This window comes from Rhamphochromis longiceps, linkage group LG3 (genome assembly GCF_057381845.1).
Source record: "Rhamphochromis longiceps isolate RC_006_pf linkage group LG3, R_longiceps_female_GT1.1, whole genome shotgun sequence".
Lineage (NCBI taxonomy): Eukaryota > Metazoa > Chordata > Actinopteri > Cichliformes > Cichlidae > Rhamphochromis > Rhamphochromis longiceps.
In genome coordinates, this window is record NC_140559.1 from 63,853,140 (window position 1) to 63,874,559 (window position 21,420).

The 21,420-nt window shown below is 40.5% G+C and overlaps 1 long non-coding RNA gene across 3 annotated transcripts; it reads right to left on the reverse strand.

Annotated features, from left to right (window-relative positions):
• Positions 1-827: 827 nt before the first annotated feature.
• On the reverse strand, positions 828-15,260 carry LOC146675713 (uncharacterized). Of its 3 annotated transcripts, XR_014910312.1 has the most exons (5): positions 12,319-15,260; positions 10,483-10,685; positions 10,053-10,149; positions 7,105-7,302; positions 828-959 (listed from the first exon to the last, which is right to left on the reverse strand). It is a non-coding gene; the product is annotated as an uncharacterized LOC146675713 (long non-coding RNA). The 3 variants fall into 3 exon arrangements; XR_014910311.1 differs by lacking the exon at positions 12,319-15,260 and having other exon boundaries at positions 10,497-11,464; XR_014910310.1 differs by lacking the exon at positions 12,319-15,260 and having other exon boundaries at positions 10,483-11,464.
• Between the last annotated feature and the right edge of the window lie 6,160 nt (positions 15,261-21,420).

Below are 21,420 nucleotides of genomic sequence, written 5' to 3' on the forward strand. Positions count from 1 at the left end.
GTCAGAGCGTCTCTACACACAAGCTGCTGCTGCTTCAACCTCTCTGGATCATCAGGACACAGCTCCTCCTCTCTCAGCACACACACCGTCCTGTTTACCATCATCATCACCTGCAGAGAGAAGAAGGAAGAGCAGAGGAGATAAACGAGTGTTTCCAGAGACTCTTCATCAGCTGTCAGTCAGTGATGCAGCACATCCAGTATAAAGAGCAGCAGGGACTTCAGTGCTGGGACTGTACTAGGACTCATTGTTGCTTCACTTTTTCTAATCTTTGGATTTTTATTGAAGTTGATGAAAATGTTTTTCCCTCCTAGTTTGAGTTTGGACTTTCATTCATTAGAAGAACCTTGGTGTGTCCACTCTGAGCTCTGTAGGAACCCCAACAACAAGCCCAACAATCCAGATGGACGGTTCCAGCTGTTAACTGGAGGAATTCCATCCAAACATCTGCTCTCACTAAATTCTTCCTCACCTACAGACTGTGTTCTTCACTGCTTTAAACTTGGAAATGAATGCAGTCATTGGTCTGCGTGCTGCTTTGTTCAGAGAGCTGATTGGCTGTTGACAGCGTTTGATCAGAGCGTGTCAGCCGTTACCATGGTGACCATAAAGGTGAGAAACAGGAAGTGTTTGTGTCCAATCCTGAAGCCTGTCACCGTTCTCCTCTCACAGCTTCACTGAGAAGCTGCAGCTTTACAGGAAACACTGGATCTTTGTTTCATACTGACTGTGTTTAGTACAATACTGCTGACAGCACCACCCACTCACTCCATCACTCTACTGACCTCAGAGTCTCCAGTCTGTAGTCTGGACTCTGCTGAAGATCAGACAGCTGCTTCACATCTGGATGCTTCAGGTTGTTTCCTTGCAGCTCCAGCTGTCTCAGATGGGAGGGGTTGGACTTCAGTGCTGCTGCCAGATAATCACAGCTGATCTTTGACAAACCACAGAAACTCAATCTGTATAAAGAATGAAAGATGTAAGTTTATTAGACAAAGTGTGAGCTTGAAATCATTCAGTGTTTCATCATCTGTTCAGAGCTGAAGAAGGTTCAGAATGTAGAAGTTTAGAAAATGGAAACTCCAAACAGCTGAAGCCAACAGGAAGCAGCTTCAAACAAACACAACAAGAGAAAAAACTCTGAATGTTTCACATTAAAGTCGTACATTTATCATAAAAACAGGACAAAGACTTGAAAAAGTCGTGTTTTTCCTTCCAGGAACCACAAGGCTTCACTTTTAAAGGTGAAGTGTGAAAGAAATGGACATATTTGAAGTCCAACACCTTTTTCTAGTCACATTATTAAAGCAGACAAACTACAAGCTCATTTTCATTCCAACAAGTCATCTTCTGACCTGGACTAACAACACTGGTCTCTATGTGCAGCTGGCTGTGAGACCAGTGCTCAGGGAGCGTCTACAAAGTGCAACACTGAAAGAACATCACACACTAGCTGTGTCCCAAAACGTCGGCTGCATCCTTCGGAGGACCCGGTATTCGCGGTCTACGTGGGCCGGGTCCTTCAAAGACTGAAAAGGCTGGAAGTGCGAGGCTGTGAAATGGGACGGTCTAGCCTTCAGATTTGCGTCACCGCTGTGTTGGTGGAGTTTAATAAACTCGGCCGTCTGCTCCTTGCTATCTAAAATATAACAGGACACTGGCGTAAACTCTCGACCGTCTCACACTTCTGTTTAATCAGTTTCCTGTTTAACGTTTATTCAGCTGTGTGAAAATCCCAGAGGAACTTTGATCTCAGCCAAACCGATTTACTCCGGAACAAATAAAACACAGAAAAAAGGCAAACAATTACATTTTTAAGTTCTCCGAGTGACTTATATATCGTGTTTCACCTGAGTAGCGAAAGAGCGGGGTCTGAAAACGATGAAGCCGGGCGTCCGCTGCTCTCGCCGGCTGGAGTGACCATTGAACCCCCCGGCTTGCTAGCGAGCGGGTGGGTAACAGACGTCTCCGAAAACGTCGGCACACTTTTGCAAATATGTGATGTCTTGATAAACCAAGCAGATATTTGAAGTTTACACAGCTACTTTCTCGCCTGAAAATATGTTAAAAGTTTATTTTGTGACCCAGAAAGATTAATAAGAGTAATTTGAAAACTTAGTAGCAGCCGCCATTGTTGGCAGCTGAAATTTGGCTGGGCCGCGCTATGAATTCTGGGATATGGTGGGCCACGAAGGACACACCCGACGAATCCTTCAAATTCGGGGAAATGAAGGACGCATTTGTCGGGCACATTTGAAGGAGTCGACAAATACGGACAGCCTTCATCGCCTGGCTGTGACGTAATCGGCCTTCAAATGCAGCCTCTGGAGGATGCAGCCGACGTTTTGGGACACAGCTACTAATTTGCTTCCATCATCCAACCTGAAGAGGAAACAGAGACGCCTCCCCTTCAAAGTAAAAGCTGCTCCTTTTGGACACAGTATCAAAGAAAGTCTACAGTATAACATAGAAAAGACAGAACAAAGTTTTGGTTGTTTTTAAATTGTGCAGAAATGAAACTACACTAAGCTCAATTATGTGACAGACATTTCATCCCATGTCAGTTTGGCCTCATCCTGGGCCGGATTATCCAGCACACACTCTGACCACAGGTCCATGTTGAGCAGGATGAGCTGCTGGCTAATCTGGAGGCTGTAGCAGCAGCTCACAGTCACAGTGGGTTTCCACTCATGAAAAAGCTCTGGCTGCTTCATTTCTCATCTCATATCAGAGACTTTAATGCTTCACTGAAGCTGTACTGTGATGCTTCCATATTCCAGTGAGGCCTCCATAATGATTTCAGCTGTTCTGTACACACACTGTGTGCCCTGTATGGCTCAAAGTCTCTGCAGCCTGTTTTTATCTGCTATCATCAGATCTTCATCATCCTCATTCACATCCCTCACACACTCTACAGCCTCATCAGCACTGACTTCATCTTCACTGACTGATGGAGCACAACATGAACCTGTGGAGGCTGAAACACTGTCCTGTCAAACATCTCCCCGTCACCACTCCACTTCTGTCAGCCTTTAAATGAACCCTGCTCAAGTCTGTCACTTCTGTTTGGAGCCAAAAGAGGTTAAAGATTAAGCCACTACATTCTTGTCTAGAAAATATTAAAGTGTATTTGGTGACACACAAAAAAGGGTAAAAGTATAGTTTGGGTCCACACATGTCCAAACCCTGGTGTGTAGGCCTACTTAGTATTGAGAAAAGCCCACTAAAAGAATGCCCACCAGACCAAAGCAATGGTGTTGACTTGATCAGCATTAACCCCGCCCCCTGACTTTGATGGGTGAAGCTGACAAATAAAATGTATTTATGAACAGCGATGCAGGGCCAGGAGTAGCAACGTGAATTAAATAAATACATCATTAAATAATTCATTAAATGTGTCAGTAAAATAATTAAAATAGAAAACAAACCAACAAAATATGTAATTAACTAATTTGAATTGTACATAAATACTTAATGAATTATTTTAAATGAAATTAACCGATAATTCATTGTGATTTTGTTTTGTGTTTTGATGAGCTAATAATCAGCTCTCTTTTTCTCATTGTTGTTCTAAGCCGCTTATCCAAAGGTAAGGCACTACCTGTTGAATTATTTCCAAAGTGTGCCAAATTGGACATTACAAATTAAAGTCTACTCACTGAAATTACTGGGGAATGTCTGCTTTGATTTTGATGAGAATCTCATGACAGTACTGAGGATTTAATGCAGTTGGACTGCTAAAAATGATTGAATGCGGTTGGACCGCTAAAGGATTTAATACGGTTGGACCGTGGAAAGCAGTTGGACTGCTGAGTGATTTTAGTATATTAGGGAATTTGGTTATTGTTTGGGGTGGAGCCCGTATTGGTTATAAGGTTGGACCTGCTTCAGTCTTACACTTTTTTGGCTGTTTTACTGTTGTTCCAAAGTATTATAAATTATTCAAGAACGTCAGTTGGACTGATAGGAAGCGCAGTGCTCAGAGGTAACGCTTGCCAATGCCAAGGACGCTTAGGCATTGTCCTCGAAGAGGGATAGTCAGTTGGTCACTGTGGAGCTTGGGGCACTCCAGAATAACTAGGAGTTAGAGTCTCCTTACCGTTTGGAACGGTAGTCTGCGCTTTTTTGGCCAGCAGAAGTTGGACTTCGGGCGTGTAACTTTAACTTAAAACTTCGGGGTAAGCCTTGGCTGTGAAATGCCAAAAATAGAGCTTCAGGCAAAGTTTGGGTTGGTTGACGCTTTTAAATTGAGTTAGGGATTTTAGAGATGAGGCCAGAAACTGTTGGACAGATACTGGTTAATTGATCACAAAAAAGTTGGACTTTATCGGTTGGACCGTTAACTTAAATTTGTCGAAATTGTTTAGGCGCTAAAGCTGACAGATGTGACAGTGGTTGTAAATATAAGACGTCTTTGTAATATAAAATAAGAGATCTCTGTGTGAAAGGAGTCTGAGGCAGTGCTGGAGCTATTTTTAGACTGTGTGTGTGTGAGTGTGAAAATGCAAATTAGTCAGCAGTGAACTGTTTAAACCACAGTTGGTTTTACAAATACTGCTGCAAACATTGTTGAGTGTGTGTTTAAGACGCCATTTATGTTCATTAGAGGGCTATAAATAAAGTTTTGAGTTGCCGTAGTGAATGTATAGTAATTGACTGAGTTTTGATATATAAATATAGTGAGTGCACTGTATATATTTAAGACTAACATATTACTTTTAGGAGTAACCTCTCATCAGCAATAAATGCTGGTGTGTTTTATTTTTTCTATTCTATGTGTGTGCTGTGAGAATTAATAGAGGTTTCAATTGTTTTCTTTGACTTGCTCTTTCTGATTATGAAAGGCATGTCTGAAATACTCTTAGGAAAGCGTGTTGTGAGTATATTCCTCAACTCTTGTCACAGTTTAAGTGTGTGAATGCTGTGAGTAGCAGGCTTTGAGTGATTGGGTGTGATTTGTACAAAATAATAAATAATAATAACACTATGAAAGTTGATAGTAGAGTGAGTGCAGAAGTGGAAGTGTGAGAGAAAAGGCGGTGTGTGTGTGAGACGATCTGACAAACGCAAAGAATTTAGTATATTTAGAAGTGTGTGCGTGAAATAAGGGTGAATTGTTTTAGATCAAGACTTAGTAAAACAAGAGTTTTATTAGCCTGTAAAAAAAACAAAACAGGAGAGATAGAAACAGAAAATATGGTTCTGAGCAGCTGCAAGGTTGACAGGAAATGGTGTGTGTGACAGGAACTTTGCATGCCCATAAAAGGAACTGACTGTGACAAGTGAGCACACAGAGAGAGAAACATACGAGTTAAACTCCAGGCAGATGAAGCAAATGGAGGTTTTAAGAAAAGAAATGAAAAGGATATTAATTGTATGCTTTAGTGTGTCAGTACAGGTGGACTTCTTTCAACCTAGAATCTTGAGTACAAAACCATTGATTAACAGAATTGGGAGGAAAACAGGCCAGATTTTGGCTTAAAATTTTACAGCTTGACCTCCCACTTGTCCCGATCCTGAGAAGAAGCTCATAGGACAGTTAATCTCCTGATGAAGACCGACAGAACATCGTGGACTTCAAGAATTAACAGCAGGCACACTCTAATAAGTAAAACATTGGTTCAAATAAAAAAAACATGTTAACGTTTTCCACTAGAATTTTTGAGTTAAGCCAACTTCTGGCAGAATAACATTAATTCAAAGCAATATTTTTGAGTATGGTGAAGTAGCTTTTTTGGCCACAATTAAAAACATTCTTAAGTAAAATTAACTTAATAATTTTCGACTAGAACACAAAAATTTAAGTTGATCCAACGTGAATTTTATGTATAGTGAAGTTACTTTTTGGCCACAAAAAAAACCACATTCTGAGTAACATGAACTTAATAATTGTCAACAAATACACAGGAATTCAAGTTGATCCAAGATTATATTTATGTACAGTGAAGTAACTTTTTGATCAAAATAAAACACATTTATAATTAAAATGAACTTAACTGTCGGCATAAATAGTATTTATGTTGGTCAAATATGATATTTTGGTTACAGTGTAGTCATTTTTTGGTCCCACAGGAGATTCTATAAGGCCATTTACCTGTTTCCCAGCAGGCTAATTCGCTCCAAAATACAACCTTGATCATTTGGCTGTGTCTTATAACCATGACTACCGCGTAGGCAGGCTCATGCATGGTGGTGCCTGCCCACAAAGAAGTCAAGGTTCTAAGACCTTAGAAACTTGTCGATCACTTTTTTTCCCAAACGAACGTCAGCCTTAACATGGGCTGTGTGTGCGCTTGTGTCATGACCTTCAGAAAAAAGAAATGGATGTTGTGTGTATTTGTTTGAATGCGGCAGATGTGATGCCAAATACCTGGACATCAGCTAAGGGACTCGTACCTGGTGCTCAGAAAGAATAGAAATTCAGACAGATGTATTCAAATGAGTTAGACCCATTTAATTACAATAACAAACATCACAATTCTTTAACGTGCGTGCGAAGTGCAAGATTTGTGGGCTTCAGTTTCCTAGAACACAAATTGCCCACTGAAACTTAAGGAACTGTGTATTAAAATTGTAATAAAACCTACTACTTGAATCCTCTTTTTTTTACTTTAACATGTGACAGTGAATCAAAACAAAAGATGACAGGCTGCTATACATTAAATGCATTAATTTAAACATAAAATGAGCAAAGCTTCTTTCATTCAACTTTGTCAGCACTCTTACAAAGTATTCTTGATTCTCTTCCATATTTGACTTTTCACCCTCAAGATTAAGGCCAGCTAAAGAGGGCATTACACAAACTTTAAAACACACCAATACCCTCAGAACACAGGTCATGGGAGAAATTAAACGCATTCCTTAAAAATGTGCAAATAACAGCATTTAAGACACGGCAAAACATTAACTCAGAAGACTTAAGAACAGCGCTTTAAAATTTAGTAAAACACAATGAAGTAGTGCCAGAAATGCAGGAATAAGGTTTTTGTGAAACTCACTCACGAATGGTCTATCAAGTCTGCTCTAGAAAATACCAAACTTAAGATTCATTACTTTAGAGCTGGCTTTTTGTCCATCAAGCTCAAGGTATAGCTTTTGAAATACCTCAAAGGTAAATTTCAGCTGCTTGGGATAGGTAAGGTTCAGAGCGTAGATTACTCCCATCATCAAAGCACAGGATCTGGCAACATCAATCCTCTCCAGGATCTTGGATCCCTCAACGATGATGGTTGGAGGCCCATCACCAATGATAGCAATCTTCATGATTTGCATTGCAAGGTCTGCGTTGAGCTCCTCCTCATCCTTGTAGGAGAAATTAAATGTTAGGATGTATAAAATACATAGCTCAAGCACTTCAGGATGACGTGCATAAGGGAATGAACTACTACAGGTAGGAAAATAAGCCAAAACAGGTTGTCTTTTGTGTTTTTCAGTGATTTTACTTTGTCATTCTGTAATTTTTAAAAGCTAAATTAAACCATAATCCAACGTTTAAAATAAAAAATGTCTTGTTTTTCACAGTTTTGTTTTTCCACTTTGAAAAGAAAATCTAATAAATCATTTTTAAGGGTTATTCCACTTCTAAGTGAAATTTTATCTATTGCCATATTGCCACAGTTAGAAAGTGAGAAACAAGCCTTTTGTAAACAGCACACTAATTCTCCTGATCCGGAAGCAATCCATTTGCTTTAGCAGAGCACAAACAATGTGTTACGTTTCGGTGTTGTCGGTGTGTTGTTTTTGGCGTGACTGTTATGTGTTTCCTGTTTACTTTGAAAGTCTGTGTTATCTTAGTGTTTTCAGTTTACGTTTCCCTGTCTCGTCAGTTCTAATTTGCCCCAGCTGTGTTTCCCTCCTGTTGTCTATTTTCCTGATTGCTCCCTCTATGTATTTAAACCCTGTGTTTCAGTGTGTCATGGTCGCGATCTCCCCCGTGTTGTAAATAGTTTGGTGTTTTGTTGTAAATAAATAGTTTGTTGTAAATAGCTGTAAATAGATTTGTCGATACTTTCGTTTTGGGATTTTGGTGGTGAGCTTTAGTGGGGTTTTTTTGTGTGTTTTTTTTCTTTATTTTTACTTTTGTTCGTGTTGCACTCCGGTTGCCTAGGCCGGGGTGTAACAAATGGAAGTGAATAGCAGGTGCTAGCATGTTGTGTGCAAAAGTGAAAAAATAAATAAAAAAATGACTAACAAAAATGAAAACAGTAATGAAAACAAATATTTCTTGGGAGCTCAGTAATCATGTTCACGGCAAATGAAAAGTGCAAAAGTAACACGGAAGATTTGCAGAAGCTGATTTAGACTTGAGACTACATTGCAGTTACGACAAACACCGCTGTAAACATCCACTGCATGGTGCATGGATATAACGCAACAGCTGGAAAAGCCTCCAGCTTCCATAAACAAACACACACAGCCACTACTATACAAGCATGGTAAGCTGCAGTAACAATGGATGGGTCTTTGATTTGTTGAAGAAATATTGCACAAATAGCATGTTGGTTTATAGACACTGGTCGGCAGTGGCTTCAACTGCTGTGTTATAACCATGTGGAGGCTTACAGCAGTGCTTTGTCGTAATGTAGTCCAAAGTCTAAATCGGCTCCTGAAAATCCTTCATGTCAATTCATACTTTTCATTTGCAGTCAGCATGATTGTTGAGCTCCCCAGGAATACTTGGTATCATTATTGAGTGATTTTAATCACTTTTGCACACAAAATGCTAGTACCTGCCATTCACATCCATTGTTTATGCTCTGCTAAAGCTGCTGCCAGATCAGGAAAATGACTGCGCTGGCTACAAAATTTTTTATCCTGTGTGTTTATGTTGCACCTTATCACGGAAACAGGTTTCTATTCAGCAAATTATGTTCAATGACAATGGCAATAAACATCTTCGGATTGTAATTCTGAAATGCTTTTTTCTCACTTATACATGGCAATAGACATATCTTCACTTAGGGTTGGAATGTCCCTTAACTCATTCAGTGCCAGCCACTCTCAGATTTCATACCCCCCTCAGTTCCAGAGATATTTAGCTTTTTCACTGATTTTGAAGGCTCACAGAATATTTTTGTTCTATGACTATGTGAATTCTGAAACCACCATGACAAAAATGAGTCTCTCTTCTTTCAGCAGCAAAAAAAAATGTTTCTACCTCTGTTATTTAGAAATCTGCAGTAGAAAAGAGAAACTTTCATGACAAAACACCTGTTTCTGGATCAAAAGCGCTTTGTGTAAATAGGTTTTTCTAGCAGATCAGTGACTTTGATGTAAATATTTCGTGTTTCAATGATTCATGCAACATCTCAACTAAGTTTTACTACTATGAAGTAAAAAAATCACCTGTAAAAATGTACTTTTGGCAGATTATTTTTTGTATAAAAATAGTTGTTTATAGACAATTTCAACATTTGAAAAATATATAAGAAAAAAGCGACTGATTTATGATTCAGAGAGTCTGTGTGTGTGTGTGTGTGTGTGTGTGTGTGTGTGTGTGTGTGTGTGTGTGTGTGTGTGTGTGTTACTCCCGCATGTGCACAAGTGAGTGCGCGACTTAGTCTGTTCACCCCCCACCCGGCCATCGGTTCGTCTATCAACAATTTCTGTGCGTTTTATGCAGCAAATCGTTCATTATTCTGGTCCCTGCTGCCTTCAGAAGTTTCTAACAGGAGATACTGGTCAGATAAATCCGGTTCATGTTCACTGGAATCGCTAGAAAAACCATGACGTCAGGCTGCAGACACCTCAAGCTCGAAATGACGAGCTGGATCAAAAATCGCGCCACAATACTCGTTCTCAGTAGAGCCGACTGTCACGCTGGTGGGATTTTATCCATGTAATCAACTCCACCACCTTCTCAATTCAATAAAAAGCTCAAGAGGCGTCTATGGCACTGAGCGTTCGGATTCATTTTGACGTCTAAAGACGTCTATGGCACTGAATGACTTAAATACTCAACCCTGAACAGAAAATCCAATGAACAAAACACAAAGACCCAACAGGGACATGCATTCAAAACTAAACAAAAAATTAAAAACCAACTCAAGTACTTGCGCTGTATTGTTTGAAAAGATCCTCCTCCTTCTCTCCAAGATAGACTATGAGGCAGCGAACAGCAATTTCTCTGCGCTTTTCAACTGTGTTGTCCTGAATGATAGAAAAAAAATAGAAGGTGTTCAAAATACTCTTTTTCAGTGAAAAATGTGCCCACATTACAGAACTGGCAACAGAAACTGAGTATTTCAGAGGTTCTCATTGTTGAGTGAGTTGAGTGTTTCCTTGATATGTGTGATTTTAGGCTACCCCATGACTTAAATGAACAAAAACAATCTAGGTAAGGACATGGCAGAGGCTGTACACTGGGGATATGGCGTAACCTATAATGTTTCATCAGCTCTTCCTTAGTGGAGGTTGCAAATTTACAGATTTTGCAAGGCCAATCCATACTTCATGATTCTGAATTACTCAATTCAAGCTTACTTGTTAAAGCTTACTTCAGAAGGTCCCTTGGTATTCGATACCAGGAGAAGATGATGGTTTGAGCCTTTGTCCTGGCAAGAAACACAGCAAAGTAACTGAATATTTCGGTGAGATTCCCACTTTCTTTAGAAGGCTGACCACGTCTTAACTGGAACCCCTAGATCTGCAACGCCAGGACAGTGTATAACACCAGAAAGTTGTGCCTGCACAAAAATACAAAAGATGGTATTTTCAACTTCACCTGTGAGTCTTCAATACAGTGAATAAGTTTCACCTGTCAAAGCTGTGTGAGCTAGAACCAAACATTCAAAACTACATAGACCTGAATACACTGGGTGCTGGAAAGCCTAACGTGGCTTTCCATAGATCAAATATACATAGAGGTGACATGGACTGGGCCAGTCTGTTGGAGCATGTATCCCCACCGACCGCGATCTTGGAGGGGTCTCCACTCGCCCCCAGTGCATGTATTTCTACTGAGGAATGTGTTAACTCAAAAAAATAAATATATATATATATATATATATATATATAGTGTAAAAGCGAAGCTCTCAATTTACCGGTCGATCTACGTCCCTACCCTCACCTATGGCCACGAGCTGTGGGTAGTGACCGAAAGAACGAGATCGCGGATACAAGCGGCAGAAATGAGCTTCCTCCGAAGGGTGGCTGGCCTCTCCCTTAGAGATAGGGTGAGAAGTTCGGCCATCCGGGAGGGGCTCAGAGTAGAGCAGCTGCTGCTCCACATCGAAGGGAGCCAGCTGAGGTGGTTCGGGCATCTGACAAGGATGCCCCCTGGGCGCCTCCTGGGTGAGGTGTTCCAGGCATGTCCCACCGGGAGGAGGCCCCGGGGCAGACCCAGGACACGCTGGAGAGATTATATCTCTCGGCTGGCCTGGGAACGCCTTGGTATCCCCCCGGATAAGCTGGAGGAGGTGGCTGGGGAGAGAGAGGTCTGGGCCTCTTTGCTTAGGCTGCTGCCCCCGCGACCCGGCCCCGGATAAAGCGGATGAAGATGGATGGATATATATATATATATATATATATATATATATATATATATATATATATATATATATATATGTATGTATGTGTATATATATATATATATATATATATATATATGTATATATGTGTATATATATATATATATATATATGTATATATGTGTATATATATATATATATATATATATATATATATATATATATATATATATATATATATATATATATGTGTATATATATATATATATATATATATATATATATATATATATATATATATATTAGTTTTTATCAACAAAAGCAAACATAAGGTGTGGCATGACAGGACAGAATCATTTCTGACAGTAAATACGAAAAAAAACCCAAACTTTTTTATACACAAGCTACAATGTCAATAATCCCACTTGATCTGTTTTCATTTCATTCTCCAAAACCAAATTGGAATCAATGCTGAGTCAGCAGCTATGGTCATTTTTGTGCACCCTAGTGTTGCAAAAACTGGCATACTACTGAAACCATATGTGGGATTATTGACCTTTCTTGCCTTATCTGTTTGGAAAAATATTTAAACATTTTCCTTATTTACCATGGGTGAATACATTCCTCAGTAGAAAAAATGCACTGGTGGCGAATGGGGACCCAACCAAGATGGCGGCCCGCTATTGATTTTTTTCTTACTTTCAACCTTTATTGAGGCATATCAATGTTACAGCCAGTGCAAATGCACGTCGCCTCTACGTCTCTACAAAACACGGAAAGTACCCAAAAATTAGGGACAGCTAACTAGCCTACCATATGCGGCACAGTGCACTTAAGTCTGGTCTTTTACCTGTGAAAATAGGCCGAGCAGCCGGTGAAGAACCGCTCTTAGCGGTCAACAGACACACCGGACTAATGGCGACCACACTTCCTGCGCAGAAGCCAATGGGGTTGAACTTCACCCCGTAACGTTACGAAAATTTAGAAGCGTTTCTTAACAATTACTAACATAAAATGCTTCCCTTCAAAAAATAAATTTCACATTTCAAAAATAAAATCACAGTGAACACAACTTAGCTTGGCTAGCTACGTTAGCATAGTAGTTTGCGCCGGGGCTAACAACGTCCGCTATCTTTTAAAAATTATAAGACAATTACAGTGGTCTGCATTAGAGTAACGTCAGTGTTAAATTTTCCAAAAAGAGTCCAACAATTTATGCTATCGCGGAATTAGCTGCTGTGTGTATATTAAAACACACAAACGCGGGGGCAAGCTAAGATGTATGTTATGTATGTTACGTCGTTGTTTTAAAGTAAACTAACAAAATCCAGAGCGACTGCAGATATGTGTAATTTCGCATAAAATTACTCACCGTTCGCGACCAACACAGCTCTTGATAAACCTTGAACACGTGCTGTTGAATATGTCCGCTTGTGTAGAAGAAGGGAACTGTGAGCTGTTTACACGTCATCAAGTTGTATTTTACATCGACAGAACTTAAAATTATATTGTTTTTTGATTAAAAGAAGATTTTAAATTCAGACAAATCACGATTATATATTGAGTAAAGAGGCATAATTTATGTGTCACCCAAACTCAATAAAATAAAAATTTTAATTAGGAAGTCTAACAGTATTTATGAACTTGATTTTTCATTTCACAACAACATATATATGTAAGTAATGACTAAAGATCCCATTAATTACTTTTTAGAGTGCAAAAGACAGTGCAACTGAAACTACACTGACGATACCAGCAGCAGCATGGAAGAAAAGCACGTGATGGAAAATGCACGGTGAACTGCAGGCTGGTAAGAACAGTGTGACATAACTGTTTAAAGACACTGAATGGGATATTTTGCCAGGCTGGGATTTAATCTAAAAGGAAAATACTGAAAAGAGCAACGGAAACAGAGAAGAAACAGACTGTGTTTGCTGGGGATCACAAGACAACAAAGGACACTAAGAGAAGGGCACAGGGGCCAGTGGGAAGGTGAAGCCCAGACGAGTTCAACTGCGAGAATAGAGGGTACAATTGGGTTGAAATTGAAGCCGGAACTCAGGATGGTTTAGGGATGTCCACGTCACAAACAAAGAGGTAAAAAAAAGAAGGTAAAATAAAGAGAGAAAATAACTGACAATTACATTAATGAATAGAAGACACACATACAGATATTACATAGATTTATTTTTAGGATAAAGGGGAGAGCTTATACGTAGAAATGACTTTTTATACATATTGCATTTTGTGCCTTTAAGGGAGTTGTGGCTCAATTCGTCTCTTGTGGGTCACGAGCCTTTGGCTAGCGCTATGATTAGCCAATCTACTGTGAGGATGATATGAGTTATTGAAGGATTGCACACGCTTACAGACATATAGAGTCCATAAACACACATGACAGTATTGATTCCAGGCAAAAGGCCTCAAATTAATTTAGCGTTTAACTGAACTTGAGCTGGCCCTGTAACAAGTGACAGAAAAGAGGAACTGAATAGGAGTTTCTTGCTTTAGAGAAGGACCAAAGGAAGGAAAGCATATATTTTGGTTAAGTCTGATAAACTAGAATGAGAAGGTATTGTTACATCAAAGGAGCAAGATGAAATAAAAAGGCTGTACCAAAAACAGGCTATAACATAGGAAATGTGAGTTTTAAAATGAAGTTAGTGTTAACACACAGGAGTTGTTTCAAGGCAGCGTTTAGCTGTGATAAAATGTATGCAGGAGTAATTGCTTATATGTTCAAACTTAATTGATTAAAGTGGTTGTTTTTTTTGGATCTTTTAGTAGAATAGGCGCTTATAATGATTTTCTTGTGAAAGGAGATTCTAGGTCAGAGTGGAGGCCTTGCAGCAGCGAGAGTTCTGAGTACAGGATGTTGATGATTAGATAAGGCAAGCGACAGGAAACGCATGCAGGGATGTGAAAGCAGCGTTTTAAGAGTTTTAAAATGATGAGTAACGTTGAAGAATATATATAAATACAAGTCAATAAGTCAAGAAGATAATTAGGATCAGGCTTTTGATTAAAGAGTCCCAAAGATGATAAGTTAGGGAGGTGCAGGAAAAGGTGTTTTGTTTGCTTTACAGAAGATCTCGGCGACCACAGGGGGGTGAGGATCCTGGAGGCCCGAGGCATGATGGACCACAAGAGAGGGACGCAGAAAAAACCTAATCTTACGCATGGAGTGTTCTCGAGGGGGAGCTGGTGTTTATTACTGGACCACTTAGATGACATGAGGTTGTCTGATTTGCTGAGCCAGAGGACGGCTAGAGAGGGTCAGAGCGGGAGTGGTGACCCCGATGTCCATGATGCCATGGATGGACATGGAAGCAGCTGAGTGGGCCGAGGAGTGACCCAACACAATGTATTGTGACCTCTGGTGTTCCAGAGGTCGAGAGAGGGAGTATTGAGATTGGAGAGATATTTTGCTGCTATTGTTAAAGGCTCATGTTCTCACTTAGATCATCGATTTCTACTTGCATTTCTTTCTGGGAAAAATGGGGATTACTTTGGAAACAGGAAGCATTTTCCCCAATAAGCAGCCCTGGATTAGTAAATCACTTCAACATGTTCTCAGGCAGAAGAAGCTGTCTTGTTATGAGGGAGAGAAGAAAAAGATTGAGGCACAGAAACTTGTTGAAAGAGAGATAAAGCAGCTAAAATCAGGTGTAAAAGTAAAGCAGAGGATGAGCTGAATAAAGGACACTCAAGGCTGGCTTGGAAAGGAATGAAGTCCATGGTGGGGATGCAGAACAAGGAGCAAAGATGAATGTGATGCTGAATCAGCAGAAGACTTGGACTCATTTGATTCCAGCTTTGATATCATTGATTTCAATGAAGAGCTTTGTGATTGTAGCAAAGGGCTGGTAGCTCTGAGAGTCCCACTGATGAGGTGTTTGTGTGGAAATCTCTTAGTGGGACCAAAGAGAGAAAAAGCCCTGGTCCTGATGCTGTGGGAGGGAAATGATTGAAGTGTGCTGTGAGGAACTGACTGGGAGATTTTCACACATTTTCCAGTCCTCCTTGGAACAACAGGAAGTTCCCAGCATATGGAAACAAAGGTTAAGTGTCCTATGGCACTCAGTGATGATGGTGCTGTGGCCCCACCACCTCCACCTCTTTGTAAAGGAACTAACTGTAATCTGAAGCTTCAAATGGAACTAAGACTTCCTCCACTAGGTGGCAGTGTCTGATGAGAAAGTGTTAGTGGAGCTGGCCTGGAGTCAGGAACAGGAAGATGCAGGATTTGGGCTGAAATGGGGAAAAGTGGTTCGCACTAGTGCCTTAAAGCAAGAAGGTTGTAGGTTGAAGCTTGTTGGCCTTTCTGTGGAGGGTGGATGTTCTCCCACAGTCCAATGAAATGCTGCTTAGGTTCATTGGTGCTTCTAAATTGGCTGTAGGTGTGGATGTGAGAGAGTGCTTCTCTGTCTCTCTCTGTTGGCCCTGTGATGGACTGCTCACCTGTGCAGGTGGACCACGCCTCTTGCCCTATGACAGCTAGGGCACAGGCTGCAGCCCTGTGAGCCTAAGCTGAATAAACAGTTAGCAAAAATGATCCATAGATGGCCTGAAATCCCCCAGTTAGCAGTTTGGTAGATAGCTATGACATGCTAATCCCATCCAGCAGCTGTATTCTACCTGTAAGCTGATCCCTGCTGAGCCAAAGCACTTTTTCATATACAAATTACAACCTTTAATAGAAACCTATTGGTCAGCATCTTATTAGCCTGCTGTTAGCTTCATTCCACAGAAAACTGAGAGAAACTAACAGAGTTGATAAAGAATAAAGAGAAATGTGCTGATTTAAAGCCTTTGAAGTGCTTCAGATGATCTCTGTCCACTTCTGTCCACTCATTCATTCATGTAAGCTTTCTAATGCAGCTTTGATCTTCACAGTCTGCTTCATGAAACTCATTCTAACCCTGAATGTCAGAGGGTTCCTCCTTCTCTTTCCCATCATTCATGCTGGCAGTGGAGGAGATTTGGATGTTGGACTGTGTTTTGGATGATGTGTGTATGTTTGTGTTGGACTGCTGTCTGTAAAGCAAACGCACATTTTGCTTTGGATTTCAGTGTCAGACAGACTTTAAGGTGGAATGAAGAGTTGGAGAGTTTCACAGTGAATTATCCAGTGGAGGATTTTTCTTCTTCTTTGAAGGTTTGAAATGTGAACATTGTTCTGCTGCAGTCAATGGACTAAACCAGAGAAGAAGAAAACAGACTTTACCATGAAGATCCTCAGTGTGGATCAGTATAATATCAGCCTGATGTCTGCAGTTTAGTGTCAGCACAACTTTCACATCATATTCATCTCAGCACAACTAAAACATGCTGACTGACCTCAGAGTTTCAAGTTCACATCCTGGACTCTCCAGGAAACCACACAGATGCTTCACTCCTGAATCCTGCAGCTTGTTGTTCCAGCTCAGGTCCAGCTCTCTCAGATGGGAGGGGTTGGACTTCAGTGCTGCTGCCAGATAATCACAGCTGATCTCTGACAAACCACAGCCCCTCAATCTGTATAAAGAATGAAAGATGTAAGTTTATTAGACAAACTGTGAGCTTGAAATCATTCAGTGTTTCATCATCTGTTCAGAGCTGAAGAAGGTTCAGAATGTAGAAGTTTAGAAAATGGAAACTCCAAACAGCTGAAGCCAACAGGAAGCAGCTTCAAACAAACACAACAAGAGAAAAAACTCTGAATGTTTCACATTAAAGTCGTACATTTCTCATAAAAACAGGACAAAGACTTGAAAAAGTCGTGTTTTTCCTTCCAGGAACCACAAGGCTTCACTTTTAAAGGTGAAGTGTGAAAGAAATGGACATATTTGAAGTCCAACACCATTTTCCAGTCACATTATTAAAGCAGACAAACTACAAGCTCATTTTCATTCCAACAAGTCATCTTCTGACCTGGACTAACAACACTGGTCTCTATGTGCAGCTGGCTGTGAGACCAGTGCTCAGGGAGCGTCTACAAAGTGCAACACTGAAAGAACATCACACACTAGCTGTGTCCCAAAACGTCGGCTGCATCCTTCGGAGGACCCGGTATTCGCGGTCTACGTGGGCCGGGTCCTTCAAAGACCGAAAAGGCTGGAAGTGCGAGGCTGTGAAATGGGACGGTCTAGCCTTCAGATTTGCGTCACCGCTGTGTCGGTGGAGTTTAATAAACTCGGCCGTCTGCTCCTTGCTATCTAAAATATAACAGGACACTGGCGTAAACTCTCGACCGTCTCACACTTCTGTTTAATCAGTTTCCTGTTTAACGTTTATTCAGCTGTGTGAAAATCCCGGAGGAACTTTGATCTCAGCCAAACCGATTTACTCCGGAACAAATAAAACACAGAAAAAAGGCAAACAATTACATTTTTAAGTTATCTGGGTGACTTATATATCATGTTTAACCTGAGTAGCGAAAGAGCGGGGTCTGAAAACGATGAAGCCGGGCGTCCGCTGCTCTTGCCGGCTGGAGTGACCATTGAACCCCCCGGCTTGCTAGCGAGCGGGTGGGTAACAGACGTCTCCGAAAACGTCGGCACACTTTTGCAAATATGCGATGTCTTGATAAACCAAGCAGATATTTGAAGTTTACACAGCTACTTTCTCGCCTGAAAATATGTTAAAAGTTTATTTTGTGACCCAGAAAGATTAATAAGAGTAATTTGAAAACTTAGTAGCTGCTGCCATTGTTGGCAGCTGAAATTTGGCTGGGATATGAATTCTGGGATATGGTGGGCCACGAAGGACACACCCGACGAATCCTTCAAATTCGGGGAAATGAAGGACGCATTTGTCGGGCACATTTGAAGGAGTCGACAAATACGGACAGCCTTCATCGCCTGGCTGTGATGTAATCGGCCTTCAAATGCAGCCTCTGGAGGATGCAGCCGACGTTTTGGGACACAGCTACTAATTTGCTTCCATCATCCAACCTGAAGAGGAAACAGAGACGCCTCCCCTTCAAAGTAAAAGCTGCTCCTTTTGGACACAGTATCAAAGAAAGTCTACAGTATAACATAGAAAAGACAGAACAAAGTTTTGGTTGTTTTTAAATTGTGCAGAAATGAAACTACACTAAGCTCAATTATGTGACAGACATTTCATCCCATGTCAGTTTGGCCTCATCCTGGGCCGGATTATCCAGCACACACTCTGACCACAGGTCCATGTTGAGCAGGATGAGCTGCTGGCTAATCTGGAGGCTGTAGCAGCAGCTCACAGTCACAGTGGGTTTCCACTCATGAAAAAGCTCTGGCTGCTTCATTTCTCATCTCATATCAGAGACTTTAATGCTTCACTGAAGCTGTACTGTGATGCTTCCATATTCCAGTGAGGCCTCCATAATGATTTCAGCTGTTCTGTACACACACTGTGTGCCCTGTATGGCTCAAAGTCTCTGCAGCCTGTTTTTATCTGCTATCATCAGATCTTCATCATCCTCATTCACATCCCTCACACACTCTACAGCCTCATCAGCACTGACTTCATCTTCACTGACTGATGGAGCACAACATGAACCTGTGGAGGCTGAAACACTGTCCTGTCAAACATCTCCCCGTCACCACTCCACTTCTGTCAGCCTTTAAATGAACCCTGCTCAAGTCTGTCACTTCTGTTTGGAGCCAAAAGAGGTTAAAGATTATGCCACTACATTCTTGTCTAGAAAATATTAAAGTGTATTTGGTGACACACAAAAAAGGGTAAAAGTATAGTTTGGGTCCACACATGTCCAAACCCTGGTGTGTAGGCCTACTTAGTATTGAGAAAAGCCCACTAAAAGAATGCCCACCAGACCAAAGCAATGGTTTTGACTTGATCAGCATTAACCCCGCCCCCTGACTTTGATGGGTGAAGCTGACAAATAAAATGTATTTATGAACAACGATGCAGGGCCAGGAGTAGCAACGTGAATTAAATAAATACATCATTAAATAATTCATTAAATGTGTCAGTAAAATAATTAAACTAGAAAACAAACCAACAAAATATGTAATTAACTAATTTGAATTGTACATAAATACTTAATGAATTATTTTAAATGAAATTAACCGATAATTCATTGTGATTTTGTTTTGTGTTTTGATGAGCTAATAATCAGCTCTCTTTTTCTCATTGTTGTTCTAAGCCGCTTATCCAAAGGTAAGGCACTACCTGTTGAATTATTTCCAAAGTGTGCCAAATTGGACATTACAAATTAAAGTCTACTCACTGAAATTACTGGGGAATGTCTGCTTTGATTTTGATGAGAATCTCATGACAGTACTGAGGATTTAATGCAGTTGGACTGCTAAAAATGATTGAATGCGGTTGGACCGCTAAAGGATTTAATACGGTTGGACCGTGGAAAGCAGTTGGACTGCTGAGTGATTTTAGTATATTAGGGAATTTGGTTATTGTTTGGGGTGGAGCCCGTATTGGTTATAAGGTTGGACCTGCTTCAGTCTTACACTTTTTTGGCTGTTTTACTGTTGTTCCAAAGTATTATAAATTATTCAAGAACGTCAGTTGGACTGATAGGAAGCGCAGTGCTCAGAGGTAACGCTTGCCAATGCCAAGGACGCTTAGGCATTGTCCTCGAAGAGGGATAGTCAGTTGGTCACTGTGGAGCTTGGGGCACTCCAGAATAACTAGGAGTTAGAGTCTCCTTACCGTTTGGAACGGTAGTCTGCGCTTTTTTGGCCAGCAGAAGTTGGACTTCGGGCGTGTAACTTTAACTTAAAACTTCGGGGTAAGCCTTGGCTGTGAAATGCCAAAAATAGAGCTTCAGGCAAAGTTTGGGTTGGTTGACGCTTTTAAATTGAGTTAGGGATTTTAGAGATGAGGCCAGAAACTGTTGGACAGATACTGGTTAATTGATCACAAAAAAGTTGGACTTTATCGGTTGGACCGTTAACTTAAATTTGTCGAAATTGTTTAGGCGCTAAAGCTGACAGATGTGACAGTGGTTGTAAATATAAGACGTCTTTGTAATATAAAATAAGAGATCTCTGTGTGAAAGGAGTCTGAGGCAGTGCTGGAGCTATTTTTAGACTGTGTGTGTGTGAGTGTGAAAATGCAAATTAGTCAGCAGTGAACTGTTTAAACCACAGTTGGTTTTACAAATACTGCTGCAAACATTGTTGAGTGTGTGTTTAAGACGCCATTTATGTTCATTAGAGGGCTATAAATAAAGTTTTGAGTTGCCGTAGTGGATGTATAGTAATTGACTGAGTTTTGATATATAAATATAGTGAGTGCACTGTATATATTTAAGACTAACATATTACTTTTAGGAGTAACCTCTCATCAGCAATAAATGCTGGTGTGTTTTATTTTTTCTATTCTATGTGTGTGCTGTGAGAATTAATAGAGGTTTCAATTGTTTTCTTTGACTTGCTCTTTCTGATTATGAAAGGCATGTCTGAAATACTCTTAGGAAAGCGTGTTGTGAGTATATTCCTCAACTCTTGTCACAGTTTAAGTGTGTGAATGCTGTGAGTAGCAGGCTTTGAGTGATTGGGTGTGATTTGTACAAAATAATAAATAATAATAACACTATGAAAGTTGATAGTAGAGTGAGTGCAGAAGTGGAAGTGTGAGAGAAAAGGCGGTGTGTGTGTGAGACGATCTGACAAACGCAAAGAATTTAGTATATTTAGAAGTGTGTGCGTGAAATAAGGGTGAATTGTTTTAGATCAAGACTTAGTAAAACAAGAGTTTTATTAGCCTGTAAAAAAAACCAGGAGAGATAGAAACAGAAAATATGGTTCTGAGCAGCTGCAAGGTTGACAGGAAATGGTGTGTGTGACAGGAACTTTGCATGCCCATAAAAGGAACTGACTGTGACAAGTGAGCACACAGAGAGAGAAACATACGAGTTAAACTCCAGGCAGATGAAGCAAATGGAGGTTTTAAGAAAAGAAATGAAAAGGATATTAATTGTATGCTTTAGTGTGTCAATACAGGTGGA